Genomic DNA, 22,275 nt, shown 5'->3' with positions numbered 1-22,275 from the left:
AAGATAAATTGAATTCATGGCTATTCAAATATCTTAAATTGTTTTATTCACATTGAGTCCCACTGAAATCTGAAGAGACTTATAGTTAACAATAAAATAATAAAAAATTCCTCAGAGAAGATAATAAACTATATAGGTTGTGATATATAAATATAATTCTCCCCTACAGCACACACCACACACAAACAAAATAATAATGACATTCAACAGCAATACCTAGAAGCCACTGGGGATATTTATTAATGTAATTTTCCTCTGGGGATTGCCTGCTCCCTGTAAAACAACAATAACAACTTGAAAGGACACTTTAGGCATTAAGCTCATTTGGGACTGACTTAGGTAGGTCAAAACACATATGTATCAAATGTTAATTTCAGTTTACGTTCAACCTGAAATATCAATTACTTAATGGAAAAGAAAAAAGTTCTAGAATAAATTAATTTATGAGCTTCCTAGAATTATAGAAAATAAAACATATCAAACTCATTATAGATGCCGAGATGGTAATTTTAATTTGCTTACTTTCTTACCAGAGATCTAACTTCAAAAATTTACTAAAAGTACTGTTAGTAGGAAAGTTTACAGTGTTAAACACCTACACTGAGAATTTAGAAAGATCTCAAATTAATGACCTAACATTGCACCTAGGAAATAGAAAAACAAGAATAAACTAATCCCAAAGCTAACAGAAGACAATAAATAACCAAAATCAGAGCAGAAGTGAATAAGATTGAGACCCAAAAATTCATACAATGTATCAACAAATCCAAAAATTGTTTCTTTCAAAGGAAACCAAGATCAACAGTTAGCTAGATTAACAGTAAAAAATAAAATATATCCAAATAAGCACCATCAGAAACAACAAAAGTGACATTACAACCAATCCCACAGAAATACAAAAAATTCTCAGAAAGTTTCTATGCACATCCACTAGAAAATCTGGAAGAAATGAATATATTCTTGGAAACACAAACCTCTCAAGTTAGAATATGGAAGAAATTGAAAGCCTGAACATATCGAGATCATGTATTGAATCAGTAATATACAAAAATTTATGAATCAGAAAATAAAAAAGCCCTGGACCAGATGAATTCACAATTGAATTCTGCCAGATATACAAAAAGTGTTGAAATCAATTCTGCTGAAATTATTCCAAAAATTGGAGGAAGAGAGATGCTTCTGTAATTCATTCTATGAAGCTAGCATCACCCTGATACCAAAAGCTGAAAAAGGCACAACCAAAAAAGAAAATTACAAGCCAATATCCCTAATGGACATAGACACGAATATTCTCAAGAAAACACTAGTGAACTGAATTCATCAGTACATCAAAAAGTTAATTCATCATAATCAAGTAAGCTTTATTCCTGGGATGCAAGCCTGGTTCAACATATGCAAATCAATAAATGTGATTTACCACATAAAATCAAAAACAAAAATCATATGATCATGTCAATAGATTCAGGGAAGTCTTCCAATAAAATCCAACATCCCTTCATGATAAAAACCCTTAACAAACTAGACACTGAAGGAGCATTCCTCAAAATAATAAGAGCCAACTATGACAAGCCCAGAGCCAACATCATACTGAATGGGCAAAAGCTGGAAGTATTCCCCTTGAGAATAGGAACAAGAGAAGAATGGCCACTCTCACCACTCCTATTCATCCAAACAGGAAAAGGGGAAGTCAAACTCTCTGTCTTCAATGGCAATATGATTCTATACTTAGGAAACCATACAGACTCCACCAAAAGGTTTTTAGAACCGATAAATGACTTCGTTAAAGTTTCAGGAGAAAAAAATTAGCAGTATTTCTACACTGACAGCATTCAAACTGAGAGCCAAATCAAGAACACAATTCCCTTTATAATAGCCAAACAAATACATAAAATATCTGGGAATACATCAAACCAAATGCATAAAAGATATCTTCAAGGAGAACTGGAAACAACTGCTTAAAGAAATCACAGATGACACAAATAGAAAAACATTCCATTCTAACATATTGGAAGAAATAATATTTTTAAAATGGCCACACTGCCTAAAGCAATTTATAGATTCAAAGCTATTTCAATCAAACTCATTTTGAACATCATTTTTTCACAGAATTAGGGGAAAAAATATTCTAAAATTCATATAAAGCTACAAAAGAGCCCAAAGAGACAAAGCTATCCTAAGTGAAATGAACAAAGCTGGAGGCATACACTACCCAAATTCAAACTATACTACAAAGCTATAGTAACCAAAACAGCATGGTACTGCTACAAGAACAGACACACAGACCAATGAAACAGTGTTGAGATCCCAGAAATGAAGTTATGTACTTGCAGTGGTCTGATCTTTGACAAAGTTGACAAAAATAAACAACTGGGGAATGACTTCTTATTTAATAAATGCTATCGGGATAACTGGCTGGTCATATGTAGAAGAAACTGGACTCCTACCTTTCACCATATAAAAAATAAACTCAAGATGAATCAAAGATTTAAATTTAACACCTAAAAGTGTAAAAATCCTAGAAGAAGACCTTGGAAATACTTTTCTCGACATCAGCTTTGGAAAATAATTCGTGATTAAGACCTCAAAAGTCATTGCAAAAACAAAATAAAATGAAACAAAAACGGACTATTGGGACCTAATTAAACTAAAGAGCTCCTGCACAGCCAAAGAAACACTCAACAGAGTAAGCAGACACCGTACAGAATAAAAGAAAATATTCACAAACCATGCATCCGACAAAGGTCTAATATCCAGAATCTATAAGAAACTTAAATCAACAAGCTAAAACTAGATAACTCCATTCAGAAGTGGGCAAGGAACGTGAACAGGCACTTCTCAAAAGAAAACATACAAGCTGCCAACAAACATGAAAAAATGCTCAACATCACTAGTCATTAGAGAATTGCAAAACAAAACCACAGTGAGATACCATCTCACACTAGTCAGAATGTCTCTTATTTAAAAATCAAAATACAGGCTGGGCACGGTGGCTCAAGCCTGTAATCCCAGCACTCTGGGAGGCAGAGGTGGGTGAATCATGAGGTCAAGAGATTGATGCTATCCTGGCCAACATGGTAAAACCCTGTCTCTACTAAAAATACAAAAATTAGCTGGGTGTGGTGGCATGCACCTGTAGTCCCAGCTACTGGGGAGTCTGAGGCTCGCTTGAACCTCGGAGGTGGAGGTTGCAGTGAGCCGAGATTGTGCCACTGCACTCCAGCCTGGTGACAGAGCAAGACTCCATCTCAAAAAACAAAAAAAAAAAACAGCAACAAAAAGTTAAAACACAGATGTTAGCAAAGCTGTGAAGAAAATGAAATGCTTGTACACTGTTGGTGGGAATGTAAATTAGTTCAACCACTGTGGAAAACAGCTTGAAGATTTCTTGAAAACTTAAAACATAAAAATAGGCATTGGGGATTCCAAAATATGGGATGTAGGGAGGAGGGAAAGGATTTAAAAACTATCTGTTGGGTACTATGTTTAGTACCTGGGTGTCGAGATCATTTTATACCCTAAATGTCGGCATTAAAATCTTGATTTTAGCCTCCAGATTTTAGCCTACCATTTGACACAGCAATCCCATCACTGGGTATACACCCAAAGGAAAATAAATCATTCTATCAAAAGGATACATGCATTCATATGTTTATTGCAGCACTATTTAAACATGCATTTATTTCTTTATGACACAAAGACATGGAATAAACCTAGGTTCCCTTTCATGGTGGATTGTATTAAAAAAATGGTATATATACACCTTGCAGTACTATGCACCAAAAAAATGAATGAATTCATGTCCTTTTCAGTAACATGGATGTAGCTGGAAGCCATTATTCTAAGCGAATTAATGCAGGAACAGAAAATCAAATACCACATGTTCTTTCCTGTAAATTGGAGCTAAACATTGGGTAACCAGGGACACAAAGATGGGAAAAATAGACATTGGATATTCCAAAATATGGGATGTAGGGAGGAGGGAAAGGATTTAAAAACTATCTATTGGGTACTATGTTTAGTACCTGGGCGTCGAGATCATTTGTACCCTAAACGTCAGCATTATGCAACATACCAACGTAACAAACCTGCACATGTAGACCCCGAATTTAAAAGTTGAAATACTTTTTAAAAGTCTATTTTATCATCATACAATGACCCAGTGGATTTTGCCATTAAAAAAAAAAAAAGCGAAAGTAAAAAAAAGCAAGGTCTTTAGACGTGGGAATCAGAATGACATAAAGAAGGAAAAGAGATTTATACTAATATAGAACCTTTTTGGTCATGAATTTAAAAAATGATGCATAGGTTATAAAGTACTTTTGTGTCCACCCAATATTTATATACTGTATCCGTAACCCACAGCTGGCTATATTTGAAGACAGAGCCTCAAAGGAAGCAATTCAGGTTTGGTGTCCCTATAAGAGGAGACACTAGAGAGCTTAGCTTCTCTCCACGCAGCCCCCCACCACACGAAACACGTAGAAAAGCTTATGTGAGGACACAGTGAGAAAGGTGCCATCTGTAAGTTAGAAATCAAATCAACTGAAATCTTGATTTTAGCCTCCAGAACTTTGAGAAATAAATTTCTGTTGTTTAATCTACCCAGTCTACAGTGTTTCGTTATGGCAGCCTAAGCTAATACAATCATGTACTTCAGCTCGAGGAGAATCTGTGTATTTATTATTTCCAGTAAACATCGATATATGTTCAAAACATAACTTTATATTATAGAAATATTTGAAAAAATTTAAATCTATCAAGTAAATTAAACTATATATATTCATTTTATATTAGTTCATTTTTACAATGCTATAAAAAACTACCAGAGACTGGAAAATTTATGAAGAAAAGAGGTTTAATTGACTCACAGTTCCAGAAGCATGACTGTGAGGACTCAAGAAACTTAGAATCATGGGGGGAGGTGAAGGGGAAGCAAAAGCCTTCTTCACACGACAACAGGAGAGAGAGAAAAGGAAGAAGTACCACACGCTTTTAAACCATCACATCCTCATAAGAACTCACTCACAATTATGAGAACAGCAAGGGAGAAGTCCATCCCCATTATCCAATCACCTCTCCCCAGGCCCCTCCTCTAATTCAACATGAGATTTGGGTGGGGACACAAATCCAAACCGTATCAATTATATGTATATATATAGCATATATATAATATATAACGGAATCCCAAAATCAGCCATCACTTACTACTCAAAAATGCCTTAGTCTAAGTTTACAGAAAGTGAAAAATTGAATCTTTTCTAAAGGCACTTACTTCATACTTGAGAACACAAATTTAGATCTTTCTATGGAGGTAAAATGATAAAATAAAGGGAAAACATGAATAAGATTCATTCTAATTTTTTGAAAGCAAAGAACTTGTAATGTCCTTGGTAGATAGCAAAGGATGTGTGAAGAACATTAAGGAGAGGAGTAGTGATAAATCTGTGCTTTAGGATTTCTCTAACTTTAAAGAAAAGAATGGATTGAGGCAGATATGGAAGGAAGTAAACCCAAGACCAGAGCCATATTAGTAAGCTAGAACTATAATAAAATCTATATGAGAGATAATGAAGGCCTGACACCATGCAGTTGCTATTCGATTAAAAAGGAAGTCTTTATAATATTTTGTTGTAGAATTCACTTAATTGGTTTTATACCTAAATGAGAGTATATCAACATAAATGTTTTCGTATAGAATGTGACTAGAAAAATTCTGAAACTAAAATAATAGCAAAATAGGGGAAAATATATACAATTAGATTTTAAATTTTAAAATTATTGATTTTGAATTGACAAATGTAAAATTGTACATATTCATTACCTAAAAGATATATAGGATTGAAGGTGAGGCTGGAGAAAACACTGTTTTAGAGAAACCTATTTGGTTTCCTCTGCAGAAGACTGAGAATACAAGATGAACACTCACTATATCAACCAGCAATATCTTCAGCGTGATACAAAACAAGAAAAAATAAACTTTATAAACGATTCATATGTATTAGGTACCCATTTCTTCAAAACAGATAAACCCAAAGTTAGTGATGTAATGCAATAAACTGATTGTTTGTAGTTTCTGTGGGCCATGGATTCACAGAGAGCACATGAGGATGGCTTATATCTGCATGACAGTGTCTGTGGCTCAGTAGTAGTACTTGAACACTGAGGCTGGAGTAATATGAAATCTCATTCATTCACATGTATAGATAATATTGATGATCACCTGGAGGCCTAGGTCAGAAATAACACCAATACTTGGCCCAAGGCTGTTCCATATAGCCTGACTTTTTTTCACATTGTTGTGATTGGACTATAAGGCACGCTTCCTATAACAAAGAGAAATGAGAGAAAGAGAGTTGTTTGGGAGCCATAGTGCCTTTTATGACCTAGTTTTGGAAATAAAGCAGCAATATTTTACTGGCTTTAGCTCTAAAAGTCCACCAAGGTTCAACATTATATTCCACCATTTGATTGAGGAATATCAACATCACACTCTAAAAAATTTGAATATGAAACAGACAATAATGAAGATGGGACTAGAAATAGATGTTATTCAAAAACGAAAATAATTTAAAACATGAGAATAAAGTGTGGTTCTTTGAAAAAAGTCAATAAAATTGATAATCCTTTAGGCAAGGTAACTAGGAAAAAAGAGTAAAGAAATTTCCAATATCAGGAAAGAAATGGAGGACTTTGCTGAAGAACCTACAGCCATTACATAATAATAAAAAATAGAGGAGAGGGAAATTGACAATGTTGATCAAACTTTCAGTTATATGATGATTAACTTCTGGGGCTCCAATGTAGAGCAAGGTTACTATAGTTAACAACACTGTATAGTACAGTAGAAATGTGTTAAGAGAGTAGATCTTAAATGTTCTCATCACATACATAAAAAAAGGAACTATATGAAATGGATAGGTTAATTAGCTTAATTGTGGCAATCATTTCACAACATATATGTGTATCAAATTATCACATTGTACATCTTAAATATGTAAAATTTGTATTTGTCAATTCTACCTCAATAAAGCTGGAAAAAAAATAAATAACTATGAAAAAACTAAACTTGTGATTTTGAAAAATTTATTGGACCAATTCCTTGAAATAAACAAACTGCCAAAGCTCACTCAAGAACAAATAGATAAGCTGAATAGCTCAAGATCTAATAAAATTAAACTAAGTAAACTAAAGACCCAGATGGCTATACTGGGAAGTATTCCAAATATTTAAAAATGAATAATACCAAATTCACAAAATTGTTTCCAGAAAAAATAAAAGGAACACATCCAAACTTATCTTATGAGGTCAGAATTATCCTGACACCAATACCAACAGCATTACAAGAATGGTTAACTGAAGATCAACATGTCTTATAAAGACAGACACATTCTTCATAAAACATTGCCAAATTGTATCCAGCAATAATAAAGAATTCTACATAACAACCAAGTAATGGTGTTCTAGGAATATAAAGATGGTTCACCAATAGAAAATAAATGTAAGACATTTTTAATGAAACCAGGCTAAAAGACATATGATCATCTCAATAAAAGAAACACTTCACAAATTTTAGTATCCATACATGATAAACACTTCCAGCAAACTAGGAATAACAGGGAATCCATATAACCCTATAAAATGAGATCTACAAAATTCTACTGCTGATTCCATATATAATTATGAAAAATCGAATATACCCCTTCTAAGATCAGTAACAGACAAGGGTGTCAATTCTCACCACTCCTACTAGACACCATACGGAAAGTCCCAGGTAAGACAATACGGAAATAAAAAGAAAAAAAGTTTACAGTAGTTGAAAGGGATGAAATAAAACTGTCTCTATCTTCAGGTGAAATGAGTGATTTTAGAGAAAATCTGAAGGAATCATAAAATGTTTTAAAAGATTCTTGAACTAATAAGTGAATTGAAAAAATTTCAAGATTCAAAGTCAATATTCAAAAATAAACTATTTCTATATACTATAAATATACAATTTGAAATTGAATGATAAAAATATCATTTGCAATAGCATCAAAAACATAAAATAGTTATATATGTAACAAAATATGAGAAAAACCTGTTTGCTGAAAACTACAATACAAAATAATAATGAAACAAATTTTAAATTGTCTAAATGAATTCCAGCAGAGTAATTTGCAATATTTTTTGTAGATATTTATAAATTGATTTTTTCAATTACATGAAAAAGTGAAATAAATAGAATAGTCAAAACATTCTGAAAAAGAACAAAGCAGTAGACAACTCATTACTTTTCCTTAAGAATTATTATAAAACTACAGTAATCCTGATTGTTTAGTGTTGGCAAGAGGGAGACACGGACATCAGTGGAATACTATAGAGATCCCAGAAATTGATCTCTGTAAATATGGTCAATTGATATTTGAAAAAGGTGCCAAGGCAAGTCAATGGAGAAATAATACTCCCTTTAACAAATAGTGCTGGAACAACTGGATAACCATGTACATAAAACTGAACTTTGTTCCACACATCACATAATATACAAATATTAACTCGAATGGATCATAGACCTAACTCTAAATCCTAAAACTATAAAACTTCTAAAGAAAACATAGGAGAAAATCTGTGTCTTTGGATTAAGTAAGGTTTTTTTTAGATAGACCAACAAAAGCACAATCCTACAAAAGAAAAAGACAAATAAGATTTCATCAAAATTAAAAAAATGTGATCCATGAAAAACAGAAAATGAAAAGATAAGTCACCAGTTAGTTTAAAATAGAACACCTAACAATGAACTTGTGCTAAGAATATACAAAGGACTCTCAATATTCAGCAATTAGAAAGCATAAAAGCATAATTTTGAAAAATGTTCGAAGTACTGATAAGGATCCATACCAACCGAGTGTCTTATGCCTCTCTTGTGGAAATGGAAAATGGCACAGCCCCTTTGGAAAACAGTTGGCCAGTTTCTCATAAAATGAAACATACTATTATCATACAAGTATTCTCAGCAATTGTACTTGTAGTATTTGCCTATGAGAAATGAAATGAAAACTTATTTACATAAAAACATGTATGAAAATATTATAGCACCTTCATTCATAATCACCAAAAAATCAAAATGGCCCAAATATTTCACAGCTGGTGAATGGATGAACAATCCCTGGTATATCCAGACAAAGGAATACTGTTCAGCATTTAATAGACTTACGTCCGGTGAACTAGTGATACACACAACAATACAGATGGATCTCAAATGTGTATTGCTACTTCAAAAACCTCGGCTCAACAGACTTTATACTTTATGATTCCATTTACATGGCTTTCTGAACCAGTAAAACTAGAGGAACAGAAAACAAATCAGTTGTCTCCAGAGAACTGATAGGTGACTAAAACAGGCCAAGAGAGCTTTTAAATTTACAGAACTGTTTGTTCTAGATTTTGATTGTAGTGGTGGTTACATGACAACATGTGCTTGCTAAACTCATAAAACTGTGTAACATAAAGAGTTAGGCCGGGCGCGGTGGCTCACGCCTGTAATCCCAGCACTTTGGGAGGACCAGGCAGGCGGATCACGAGGTCAGGAGATCGAGATCGTCCTGGCTAACACCGTGAAACCCCGTCTCTACTAAAAATACAAAAAAATTAGCCGGGCGTGGTTGCGGGCGCCTGTAGTCCCAGCTACTCTGGAGGCTGAGGCAGGAGAATGGCGTGAACCCGGGAGGCGGAGCTTGCAGTGAGCGGAGATCACGCCACTGCACTCCAGCCTGGGCGACAGAGCTAGCCTCCGTCTCAGAAAAAAAAAAAAAAAAAAAGAGTTAATTTTACTCTCTGTAACACAGAAAAAAAATGCGAAGCTACTGGCATCCAAGCAATATAATCCAAGCTATATAAAAATGAATGACTTAATTTTTTAAATTTCTCTGTGCTTAAGCAAAATACCCTTAATAATCTGAAAATCAAAATAAATTTGTTATACTTTTATTATATAACAAATTTGTTATATAAGTGTTATTCACTTAACAGGGTGATTTTTAGCTTCCAATTGCTGTGTAATTAATTATCATAAGCATAGTGGTAGAAAACAGCTCCACTTACTAGTTCACAGGTGAGAAGCTCAGCATATCTTGGGTCTTCAGTGGAAATCTGAATACCGGTGAGGCTGTTTCTTCCGGATACCCTGGGGGAATGATCCACTTCCAAGTTGATCTTTTCTGTTTCCAGAATTCTGTCTGTGGCTTGACTCTTTTGGATTCTAATCCATCATGACAGCCTATATGAAGCTATTAAATGTTTGCTAGAAGTTAAATTAGTTTTCTTTCCCCTTATCCACGTCTATAGCAGATTTCTCTTCTTCCTGCTTTGCCAGTGAAAATAGTAGCTACAGGTCCTTGAGTTTTATATACATGTCATTATAATCTCTGCTCTAATTAGTTTCAAAGATATTATTTTTTATTTTATTCCATTTTTTATTATTTTTTATGAAGTGTGTGACAGATTTTTTTGTTCTCTTTTTCTTTTTTGTGAATTTATATATTCTAATCAGAGTGCATAGCCCACTATTAGGTAAAGTTTTAAATCAGAAAGCAAAACAAAACCAAAACATGTTTCTCAGAGAGACTGTAATGAGTTTTCTATTGACACTGAATAATAAGTTATAGTAGAAATATTCTCCACATTTTGAGTGCCTACACTGTGTCAGTCACTGTTGTAAGCATTTGTGTTAACTCATGCTTCAACTCTTATACTACCTGTCAAAGGAGGAAAAGATGTTATATATTTTTCTCAACGTTATATGGTTTTTAAGTAGCAGAATTTATAGTTCAACATATGCAATCTAATTCCTGAGAGCAGTTTATCCGCGCAGATTCTGCTTAATCAAAATCTGGTAGTTTAAACAGTGAATGCATTTCATAGTCAAATCTACAACACTGAACCACATTTGGTTATTTTGTTAAAAATATGGAAAGAAATATATCTTTAAATATCTATATTTAGTTAAAAACATATAAAAGCAATCTCAGGTAAATATATTCTCATGAGTTTATGATTCTGTATCTTTAACAATACTGTCACAAAGCGGAAATATTTACCTAAAGTCAACAGACATCCTGTTAAGCATTTGTATGTGCCTGTATTCCTTAATTTCACCTCATCTTTATCTAATAATTAAATGTACAGCAGAGTCTGCACTGATATTTCCCTCCAAAAACCTTGTACCAATAGGATGTCATGCCACTATCATCTCTGTAAATCCCAGAATCCAAAAATGTCATTTTTTAAAGGTCATTTTAGATCTGTCATTCTGGATAGATGTTTATTCTTTCTTGAAAAGGCCAAGTTAAGTATCTTTATTAAAATTATAGTTACTCCATTTCTTTCATCAATGCTCATATACACAACATGGCCAAACTAGCCACATGAAAAGCTTAGGTATTTTTGTCAAACTTGAAGCATGTAATATATAAGAAATTGTTTCATAATTTATTATTTTATAATTTACAAGAATTCTTTCTTTTAGAATATTGACAACCATCATTGTATATATTTATATATTTATGGGGTACAATGTCATGCTATGATATATGTATACAATGTGGAATTAATGTATCAAGCTTATTAACATATCTATCACCTTAAATGCTCATCACTTATTCCTCCTAACTGAAACATTGTAGCCTTTGACCAATATCTCCTCATTCCCCCCAGCCCTAACCACTGGTAACCACCATTCTGCTCACTGCTTCTGTGAGTTTAATTGTTTTAGATTCCATATATAAGTGAGAACATGCAATAACTAACTGTCTTTATATGCCTGTATTGTCTTTGTGTGCCTGCCTTTCACTTAGCATTATGTCCTCCAGTTTCATCCATGTTGCTCTCGAAAGACAGAATTTCCCTTTTAATTAAAATTGAATAATATTTATTGTGTATATATACATAATTTCTTTATCCATTAATGAATACATTGTTTGGTTCCATATATTGGTTATGGTAAAGAATGTTGCATTAAACATGGAAGTGTAGATATCTCTTTGATATGATTTCAAATCCTTTGGATTTTTACCCATATGTAGGGATCTGGGTAAAAAATGATCCATAATGTAGTTTTTTGAGAAAATTCTATTTAAGTTTTTCATAATGGCTGTACTAAGTTACAACCCCGCCAAAAGTGTGCCGGGGTTCCCTTTTCTCCATGTCCTCCCCAACACGTGTTATCTTTCATTTCTTTGATAATAGCCATTCTGACAGGTGTGAGGAGATATCTGATTATAACAGGTTTATATTTTAGTATTTAATTCATTTTGACTTGATTTTTGTATATGGTAATGAGATATGGGTCCAAGTACATTTTTTTGCACATTGATATCCAGTATTCTGTTAATGCAGTATATCATATTTATAGATTTGTGTATGTTAAACTATCCTTGCATCCCTGGGGTAAATCCCTCTTGACATGACAAATGATCTTTTTAATGTGCTATTGAATTGAGTTTGCTAGTATTACATGAATTCTTATGTAACTTTCTTGTGAAACCCAAGCTTCACATGCTATATTGCAATATGCCATAAATCCAACAACTAAGATGTTTGAAAAGGTATCAGTACTAAATAGTAAATTCCAAAATTTCACCAAAATTATTATTTAATGGGTATTTTCATTTTCTACTCTTAAAGTTGTAAGTTTACATTTAGGAAATACATGAAGCAAAAAAAAAATCATTCCTTGATTCTAAGTATTCAGAGCTTTGGATAGCCTTGATTATGAACGGATGATCACTTTATTCTCTAAGATTCACGGTACTTAATGACATTAATGTATTTATAATATTTTCATAGCATAAGCAATTATTTTATCCATAAAACTAATTTTTTTATTATATTTTAAGTTCTAGGGTAAATGTGCACAACGTGCAGGTTTGTTACATAGGTATACATGTACCATGTTGTTTTGCTGCACCCATCAACTTGTCATTTACATTAGGTATTTCTCCTAACGCTATCCCAACCCCAGCCCCCCAACCCCCGACAGGTCCCAGTGTGCAATGGTCCCTGCCCTGTGTACATGTGTTCTCATTGTTCAGCTCCCACCTATGAGTGAGAACATGCGGTGTATGGTTTTCTGTCCTTGTAAGAGTTTGCTTAGAATAATGGTTTCCAGCTTCATCCATGTCCCTGCAAAGGACATGAACTAATCCTTTTTTATGGCTGCATAGTATTCCATGGCATATATGCGCCACATTTTCTTAAACCAGTCTATCATTGATGGACATTTGGGATGGTTCTAAGTCTTTGCTATTGTGAATAGTGCCGCAATAAACATACATGTGCATGTGTCTTTATAGTAGCATGATTTATAATCCTTTGGGTACATACCCAGTAATGGGATCGCTGGATCAAATGGTATTTCTAGTTTCTAGATCCTTGAGGAATGGCCACACTGTCTTCCACAATGGTTGAACTAATTTACACACCCACCAACAGTGTAAAAGTGTTCCTATTTCTCCACATCCTCTCCAGCATCTGTTGTTTCCTAACTTTTTAATGATCACCATTCTAACTGGTGTGAGATGGTACCTCATTGTGGTTTTGATTTGCATTTCTCTGATGACCAGTGATGATGAGCATTTTTTCATATGTTTATTGGCTGCATAAATGTCTTCTTTTGAGAAGTTTCTGTTCATATTCTTTGTCCACTTTTTGATGGAGTTGTTTGTTTTTTTTCTTGTAAATTTGTTTAAGTTATATGTAGATTCTGGATATTAGCCCTTTGTCAGATGGGTAGATTGCAAAAATTTTCTCCCATTCTGTAGGTTGCCTGTTCACTCCGATGATAGTTTCTTCTGCTGGGCATAAGCTCTTTAGTTTAATTAGATCCCATTTGTCTATTTTGGCTTTTGTTGCCATTGCTTTTGGTGTTTTGGTCATGAAGTCTTTGCCCATGCCTATGTACTGAATGGTATTGCCTAGGTTTTCTTCTAGGTCTCGTCTTCTAGGTCTTCTATGGTGTTAGGTCTTACTTTTAAGTCTTTAATCCATCTTGAGTTTATTTTTGTGTACGGTGTAAGGAAGGGATCCAGTCTCAGCTTTCTACATATGGCTAGCCAGTTTTCCCAGCACCATCCATCAAATAGGGAAACTTTTCCCCATTGCTTGTTTTTGCCAGGTTTGTCAAAGATCAGATGGTTGTAGATGTGTGGTGTTATTTCTGAGGGCTCTGTTCTGTTCCATTGGTCTATATCTCTGTTTTGGTACCAGTAACACGCTGTTTTGGTTACAGTAGCCTTGTAGTATAGTTTGAAGTCAGGTTGCGTGATGCCTCTAGCTTTGTTCTTTTGGCTTAGGATTGTCTTGGCTATGCAGGCTGTTTTTTGGTTCCACATGAACTTTAAAGTAGTTTTTTTCCCCAATTCTGTGAACAAAGTCATTGGTAGCTTGATGGAGATGGCATTGAATCTATAAATTACCTTGGACAGTATGGCCATTTTCACAATATTGATTCTTCCTATCCATGAGCATGGAATGTTCTTCCATTTGTTTGTGTCTCTTTTATTTCATTGAGCAGTGGTTTGTAATACTCCTTGAAGAGGTCCTTCACATTCCTTGTAAGTTGGATTACTAGGTATTTTATTCTTTTTGTATAATTGTGAATGGGAGTTCACTCATGATTTGGCTCTCTGTTTGTCTATTATTGGCATATAGGAATACTTGTGATTTTTGCACATTGATTTTGTATTCTGAGACTTTGCTGAAGTTGCTTACCAGCTTAAGGAGATTTTGGGCTGACATGATGGGGTTTTCTAAATATATAATCATGTCATCAGAAAACTAATTTTTTGAAGGAATTCAGGAAGAAAATCATTAAGTTGTTTAGGTTTATGAATATCTGTGTCTACTTTACATTCTAATTAATTCAACATTGTTTCCTAGGCATGGCTTTCTATTCTCAAGTGTATCCACTCGACTAGACCTAAAAATATAATTGAAATAATATGTGTAATATTTGTGGTAAGCAGAATTCCAAGATGGTCAGCTAAAAGTCTCGGCCTCTGGTTATTAAAACACTAAAGAAGCTACTACTCTAAAGGGAATTTTCCAGTATAATTAGTGTTACTAAGTTTTTTTGTTTCACAGATTATCTGTGTACACCTAAATGAGCCCTTTATAAGCAGAACTAAATGTTCTTCAAGTGGCAACAGGGGGGAAGATTGGAAAGATTCAAACATAAGAAGGATTTAAGAATTGATATGATGTTGCTAGCCTTGAAGATGAAAGAAGTCCATGCAAAAATTGGAATCTCCTACATGCTGAGAACAATCCCTTCTGACAGCCAATAGAAAAATAAGATATTTAATTCTATCAGTGCGTTGTAATGGATAGGAGATATAACATAACTATTAAACATTTTTTCAATTTGGAAAGCTGAGGTGGGTGGATCACGTGAGGTCAGGAGTTTGAGACCAGCCTGGCCAACATGGTGAAACCCCATCTCTACTAATAATGCAAAAATTAGTTGGGCCTCGTGGCGGGCACCTGTAATCCCAGCTACTCTGGAGGCTGAGGCAGGAGAATCGCTTGAACCCGGGAGGCAGAGGATGCAGTGAGATGAGATTGAGTCACTGCACTACAGTCTGGGCGACAGAGTGAGACTCTGTTTCAAACAAATAAAAACATTTGCCAGTTCTTTTTTAAAAAATTTATTGTAATTTTGTACCTAGTGTGTTCTTCTCTTCCAATTATTATCCTGATAATACTGAGGTGGAATCATAGATACTAATTAGGTTTAGCAGGAATGCTCTAGATGCAATGGCAGTAATTCTCTGTCATTCATCATCTCTGTTGCAAATTATATATTTACAGCATACTAATCCATTTATCTTATGTATTATGAATATTACACCTATAAATCAGAAACTTATGTATTTATGTTTTACCACTGAATTAAATCATACACAAATTATTTATTCTGTAACTAGAACCTGCCAGACATTCTAGCAGGAACTGGGTTTTTAATGTTCAGCACAAAAGATAACGTTCTGAATTATGATTTTCAATAAAGTTATTATTATAAACATAAATATAAATAAATTATTTTGTAAAACCTTATGGAGAAAAAATATATACTGCTGTGAAAATACGTAACATTAAATTGTTTATAGTTTAGGATTTCAGGAAAAAGCTCCTCTGAAGAAGTAAATTATTGAGTTGAAATTGGATAGATTAAATATAGTTGTATAGATGAAAAAAGGGAGGAAATTTTTTCAGACAAAAAAAATGTGTGCAAAGCTTGGTGACAGCAGAAAGCATAGTTTCTTTAAGAAATTGGAAAAAGTCTATTGGACCAAAATGGAAAGGCGTACCTGAGAATAAGCTTCAGATTTATAAGCAACAGCCTGATCACAGAACATTGAAGTTTTTGTTAAGTATTTTTGATATTCATCTGAAACAAAATTGAAGTTTTCAAGTCAGAATTATTTTGATAATATCAAAGTGGAATTCTGGAAAGACTGCTTTTCTGGTGATTTGAGTCTGTGTTAAAGGGGTGGCTAGAGAAGTGAAAGATGAGGAGAAAGGAATTAAAGTATTCTAGGTGAGAGATGTTTAATTACACCAAGGTAGTGATATTAGAAATAGAAAAAGACTACTTAAGCTTCGGAGGTATTTGGAAATAAAATAGATACAACTTTTGACAAATTTAATAGAAAAACTCAGTAATATGGAAACCATGATAATTTTTAGATTGCTTTTTAAAATAACTGGGTCTTTGATGTGTCATTTGCTGAGGCAGATAACAAGAGAGAATTCTATTGGGTAAGAAATATTATGAAGTTGTTTGGGACATGTTTGATTTGCTGTTTTATTTGGAACGTCTAGATAAAAATATCAAGTAGTGAATTGGGTGTATTATTCAAGAACTTTAGAAAAGAGTTGAAAGTTGGAGATATAAATCTGGACATCACTGGTGCATATACAATACTGGGACTGGTTATATAAGTGCGAAAATAGAGTTAGGGAGAGGGCATATGGAGACATGAGGGCCTGGGACTTGCTGTTGTGATGTCCCCAATGTTTAATGTTAGAATAAACGATGAGATTTAAATAGATCTGTCAAAAAGGTGGGAGAAATTCCAGGGAGAGTGTAGTCATGGAAACTAAGGAAAGATCATGTTTCAGAAAGAAGCAGAGGCTCAACATTGTCAAATATTGCTGAGAGTTCAAGTGAGATAAAGACTAAATTACAGCATGAGATGAAGAAAACAGATTCACTGTAGGTCATAGAAAAAGCTATGTTCCATAGGATGATGGTGGTGGTAAATGGGTTGAGGATTCTTTGTAGAAAGAGAAAGACTTCACTGACTATTGATTCTATTTTGTGTAGTTGGTTCTAAAAGTCTGCAGAGAAACTGAGCAGTAGCCGAAGTGAAATATGTGTTATGATGATTTTCTTCTTTCCTTTTTTAAAGATAAGCAGGACTTCGAAATTATCAAATGTTTTTGGAAAGGATTTAGAGATCCCATTAAAAAAGAGATTGAATATAGAGAATAATGAAATAATAATTGGTTTTTCAATTTTATTGAGAATGGAAGTGAAGAAAATTACGGATAGAAAGGGAAGAAGCATTTTCTTAACTATTATAGAAGGAAAGGAATAAAATACTCATGTGGAAGGAGACAGATTGGGAAGTTAGCTACATTGTTAGAGAGTTTTGTTCTGATGTTGTATAACGGCAATACTGCATTTGAAAAGAGATGAAAATGATTCAGATATTCTGGGATAACAGTCTATTTTAGATTGTGGATCATAAATGCACACTGATAACAATTTACTCTTACATGTGAAATTTTTCCAGCTGTCCTTTTCTATGTCAATACCATCACAGACTGGAAAACAAAAAAGAAAGGAGCAAAGAAATTGAGAATTTGGGTAGTGATGTTGTAATCGTGAACAGTAGCTCTAAGCTGGATAGAGAAGCTTAGTAAGGCAGAGGGCTTATAGCTAGAAAGACATAAAATGTATATTTCCAGAATTCCCAAAGAAATAGAACAGTAATAATGAACATAGTTCATAAGAAAAGTAGAAAAGGAATCATTGCGTTCACAGAACAGAATGTTTGATTTCATAATAGTAAAGACCATTAGGTTTGACATGAAAATATTGGTTGCTTTAATCAATATCTATTCAGTACACTTATGAGTACAGAAGTCATATCGTAGTGGGCTTAAGAGTTGAAGTTGATGATGTAGAAACTGCAAGTTTTCAAGTCCTGTCAGAGAGTTTAAAGATAAGTTGTCTTAATGAAAGGTTTTTAGAACTAGGAAGACATAAATGTGTTTGGGGGCTAAAATTTATAAGATAATAGAGATAGAAATATCAAAAATAGATTAAAAGCATAGACTGATGTTCTCTGAGGAGGGAAAATATAATGAATAAAAATCACAAATTATCATTTTAGCCTTGCCAAAGAATGATGTAAAATCCTTCTCCAGAAGCACACACAGGAAAGAAAGGAGGAAAATAAACACACAAATGGTACAGACATGGAGGTGGAGAAGAAAAAAGTGATAAGAAGTTATCAAACATAAATTCTCATTTCAGGGAGTCAAACTGAGATTCTCCGTGGAAGGTGAGAAGCTCACATATATGACTGGCAGCTTGAAATTTTTTATAAAGTGAGATGTTTTCTATTTACTTTCATGTCATGGTGATATCTCATCTATCTGTGAAAGAGTAGATTTGGATACCAGCTGTACCTCTGATGTGCAATGGGCCAAAACCCTTAATACTTATTTTTTTAATGTTTATAGATTCAAGGAGTGCATGTGCAGGTTTGTTACATGGATATATTGTGTAGTGGAGGGGTTTGGGTTCCTAGTGAAGACATTACCTGAATAACGAACATTGTACCCAATAGGTAATTTTCCATCCTCATTTCCCTCCCATCTCCCCAACTTTTGGTATTCCAAGTATCTATTTCCCTCTGTATTCCCCATGTGTACCCGTTCTTTATATTCTACTTTATAAGTGAGAACCTGCAGTGTTTGATTTTCTGTTTCTGAGTTATTTTACTTGTGATAATGGCCTCCAGCTCCACCTGTGTTGCTGCAAGAGACAGGATTTCATTTTGTCATTATTTCAAAAAGACACCTGCATGTGTATGTTTATTACAGCATTATTCACAATAGCAAAATCATGAAATCAACCAAAGTGACCATCCACAGATGACTGGATAAAGAAAATATGGTATCTATGCACCATGGAATAATAAACTGTGGTTAAAAAAACTGGTACTTGCTGTTGTCTAAATGCTGAGAACAACCCCTTCAGACAGCCAATAAAGAAAAATAAAATATTTAATTATATCAGTGTGCTGTACTGGATAGTAGACATAAAATAACTCTTAAAAATTTTTCAGTTTGGTAGGCTGAGGTGGGTGGATCACATGAGGTCAGAAGTTTGAGACCAGCCTGGCCAATATGGCAAAACTCCATCTGTACCAAAAATACAAAAGTTAGCTGGGCCTGGTGGTGGGTGTCTGTAATCCCAGCTACTCAGGATTATAATAAACAGTGATTAAAAAACTGTTTGTTATTCCATAGTGTATAGATACCATATTTTTTTAATCCAATTATCTGTGGTTGGAGACTTGTGAATAGTGCTGTAATAAACATAAGCATGCAGGTGTCTTTTTGAAATAAGGACTTGTTTTTCATTTGGTAGATAACCTAATAGTGGGGTTGCTGGGTTGAATGATATTTCTACTTTTGACTCTTTGAGAAATTGCCATACTATTTTCCAAAGAGGCTATACTAATAGTGTGTAAGTGTTCTCTTTTCTCTGCAACCTTTCCAACATCTGTTGTTTCTTGACTTGTTACATTCATGACCAGATTTCATCACTTCTGGTATTTGAAGAATCTAGGCAGAAGGGAAAGCACTGCGGTGAGATGCGGCATGCCCATCTCCTGTGTGGAATGTCTACATAAGGTGCAGGCAGTTAAACTAAGAATTTAAACTAGTTTAAGTCTTGCTCTACACCAAAGGCAAGAAAAGTAGTATTCATAAACATTTCCCTTTGACCCGCACCCTGGACCTTGGCTTTTGAATCACAATTACCATGATATCAAGAAACGGCAACTGAAGTTGGTTCCAAGGAAAACAGCCCGGGGAAAAAGAGAGGAGTTACTCTAAAGTTTAAACAGAAGGCCTAAGTCACCCATCCCTTGCTTCTTTTCCCTAGGACATAAGTGTAAATTCATTAGAGTATTTGGAGATGGAGTTATCAACATAGTAATGTACTAAGTTCTGGCAGTACATTGCATTAAATGCTAAGATGATGTAATTTCTGTGTGCCTTGGAAATCCAAAGAAGAAATGTTTAATGTATGTTTTGGCATAGGTTGCTTAGCAAAGTCTTCCTGAAGAAAGGGCTTAAATAGAAATAAATCTAATTATAAAAGTTTATTTTCTTGTTTTACCATATTAAATTGGAATCTCTAAGGGAATATCTTGACCCGTCTTATTCACTATTTTATCTCCACTAGATAACCGTGTGTGTTTAACATATAGTAACTGTTCAATCAATGAGTAGTGATTAATAAAAGTTAAAGAAAGAGTTAAAATAAAATTTAAAACAAATGTTAAATACATTATGATGACAATATTCATTTAATAGATGAGAAAATAGTAGCGTCTGACACATAGGACTTAACATGTGTAAAGCACTACTGTAAGTGATGTAAATATTAACTAATTTAACCCTTGTAAGAACCATACAAGGGAGGCACTATTATTATTATCTTCATTTGATAGTTTTAAGAGCTGAGGCACAGAAAGCTTAAATGACTTTCCCAATATATGCATATGAGCAGTCTCTTCACTCTGCTTTTTGCCTCTCTTTTCCATCACATGACATCTCATTTCTCAGAACATCTCCATGTAGCTTAGGCTTCTCACTACATGGTGGTCTCAAGTGGTCACATTTCTCATCTGGTAGCTGCCTTCTAAAAAAGGCCAAGGCAGAAGTTCTAGTACTCATCCAGAGCACAGTATGGCTTTCACTGTACTTTATTAGTCAAAGTGGTCACTGGCCAGCCCAGATTCAAGAGAAGGGGAAACCAGACACCTTTAATGCATATGAAAGAAGTTTCTGCCAATTTTAATCTGCAACAAGAGAATAAGAACTTGCTTTATATTACATGGCTATTTTCTTCAAGTACACTGCTCTTCTCAATATTCTACACATCTAGGACATATTTCCCATCAGAGACAAATATTTGAATACCTGACTATAAAGAATTATATAATTATATAATTAATACCATTCTCTGTTTTGGGGAGAAAAACTTGCATTTCTTACATTCTCTACCTTTCAATTCCTACGTGTCCTTTTCTTACTCAAAGCCTCACTCTCTACAACCGGGTAACTCATGTTATCAAACTAATATTGTCTTCATTGTGCTTATGATATTTTGTGTATGTGTGTACATATATATAGATATAGATAGATAATAGAGAGAGGAGGAAGAGAAAGAGATATATTTACATGTATAAATGTTTATATTGATTACAAATATGTATATATATGTTTTTACACGTGTATGCTTACACGTTACATATATAATCAAGGTAATAGAATTTTATACATACTTCCATACATCTTGTTTTCATTTTTGCATGAAAGTATTATTGCATGAAAGTATTATTTCATGCAATAATACTTTTTGGAAAACTATGCACTTTATGTTATATTTATTATTAATTATTTTTAAAAGCTACATAATACTCCATATTGTGGACATATCATGAATTATTCAAACATAATCTTACATTAAAATTTAAAAATATATACCAATATAAAAACATTAAACATTGCTCTAAGTTTTCCAGAGCTTTTAAAAAAATAAATTTAAGAAGGGAAAATGCAGTTTTGTTACATGGATATTGCATAGTGGTGTACTCTGGGCTTTCACTCTAACCATTGCTGGTGTAATGTACATTGCACCTATTAAGTAATTTCTCACCCATCTCCCTCCTACCATTCCACCCTTCCAAGTCCCAAGGGTCTATTATTCCACACTGTCTATGTGTACACATTGTAGCTTCTACTTATAAGTGAGAACATGTGATATTTGACTTCATGTTTCTGAGTTGTTTCACTTAATATAATGGGCCCGAGTTCCATCAATGTTGCTTCAAAAGACATGATTTTATTATTTCTTGGAGCATTCCACTGTATTCCACAGTGTGAATATATTTATTTATTTATATTTATGTATGAAGATGTCCACATTAAGAT

The sequence above is a fragment of the Pongo abelii genome, chromosome 14, assembly GCF_028885655.2.
Source record: "Pongo abelii isolate AG06213 chromosome 14, NHGRI_mPonAbe1-v2.0_pri, whole genome shotgun sequence".
NCBI classification, from domain to species: Eukaryota; Metazoa; Chordata; class Mammalia; order Primates; family Hominidae; genus Pongo; species Pongo abelii.
This window is presented reverse-complemented; position numbering follows the sequence as displayed.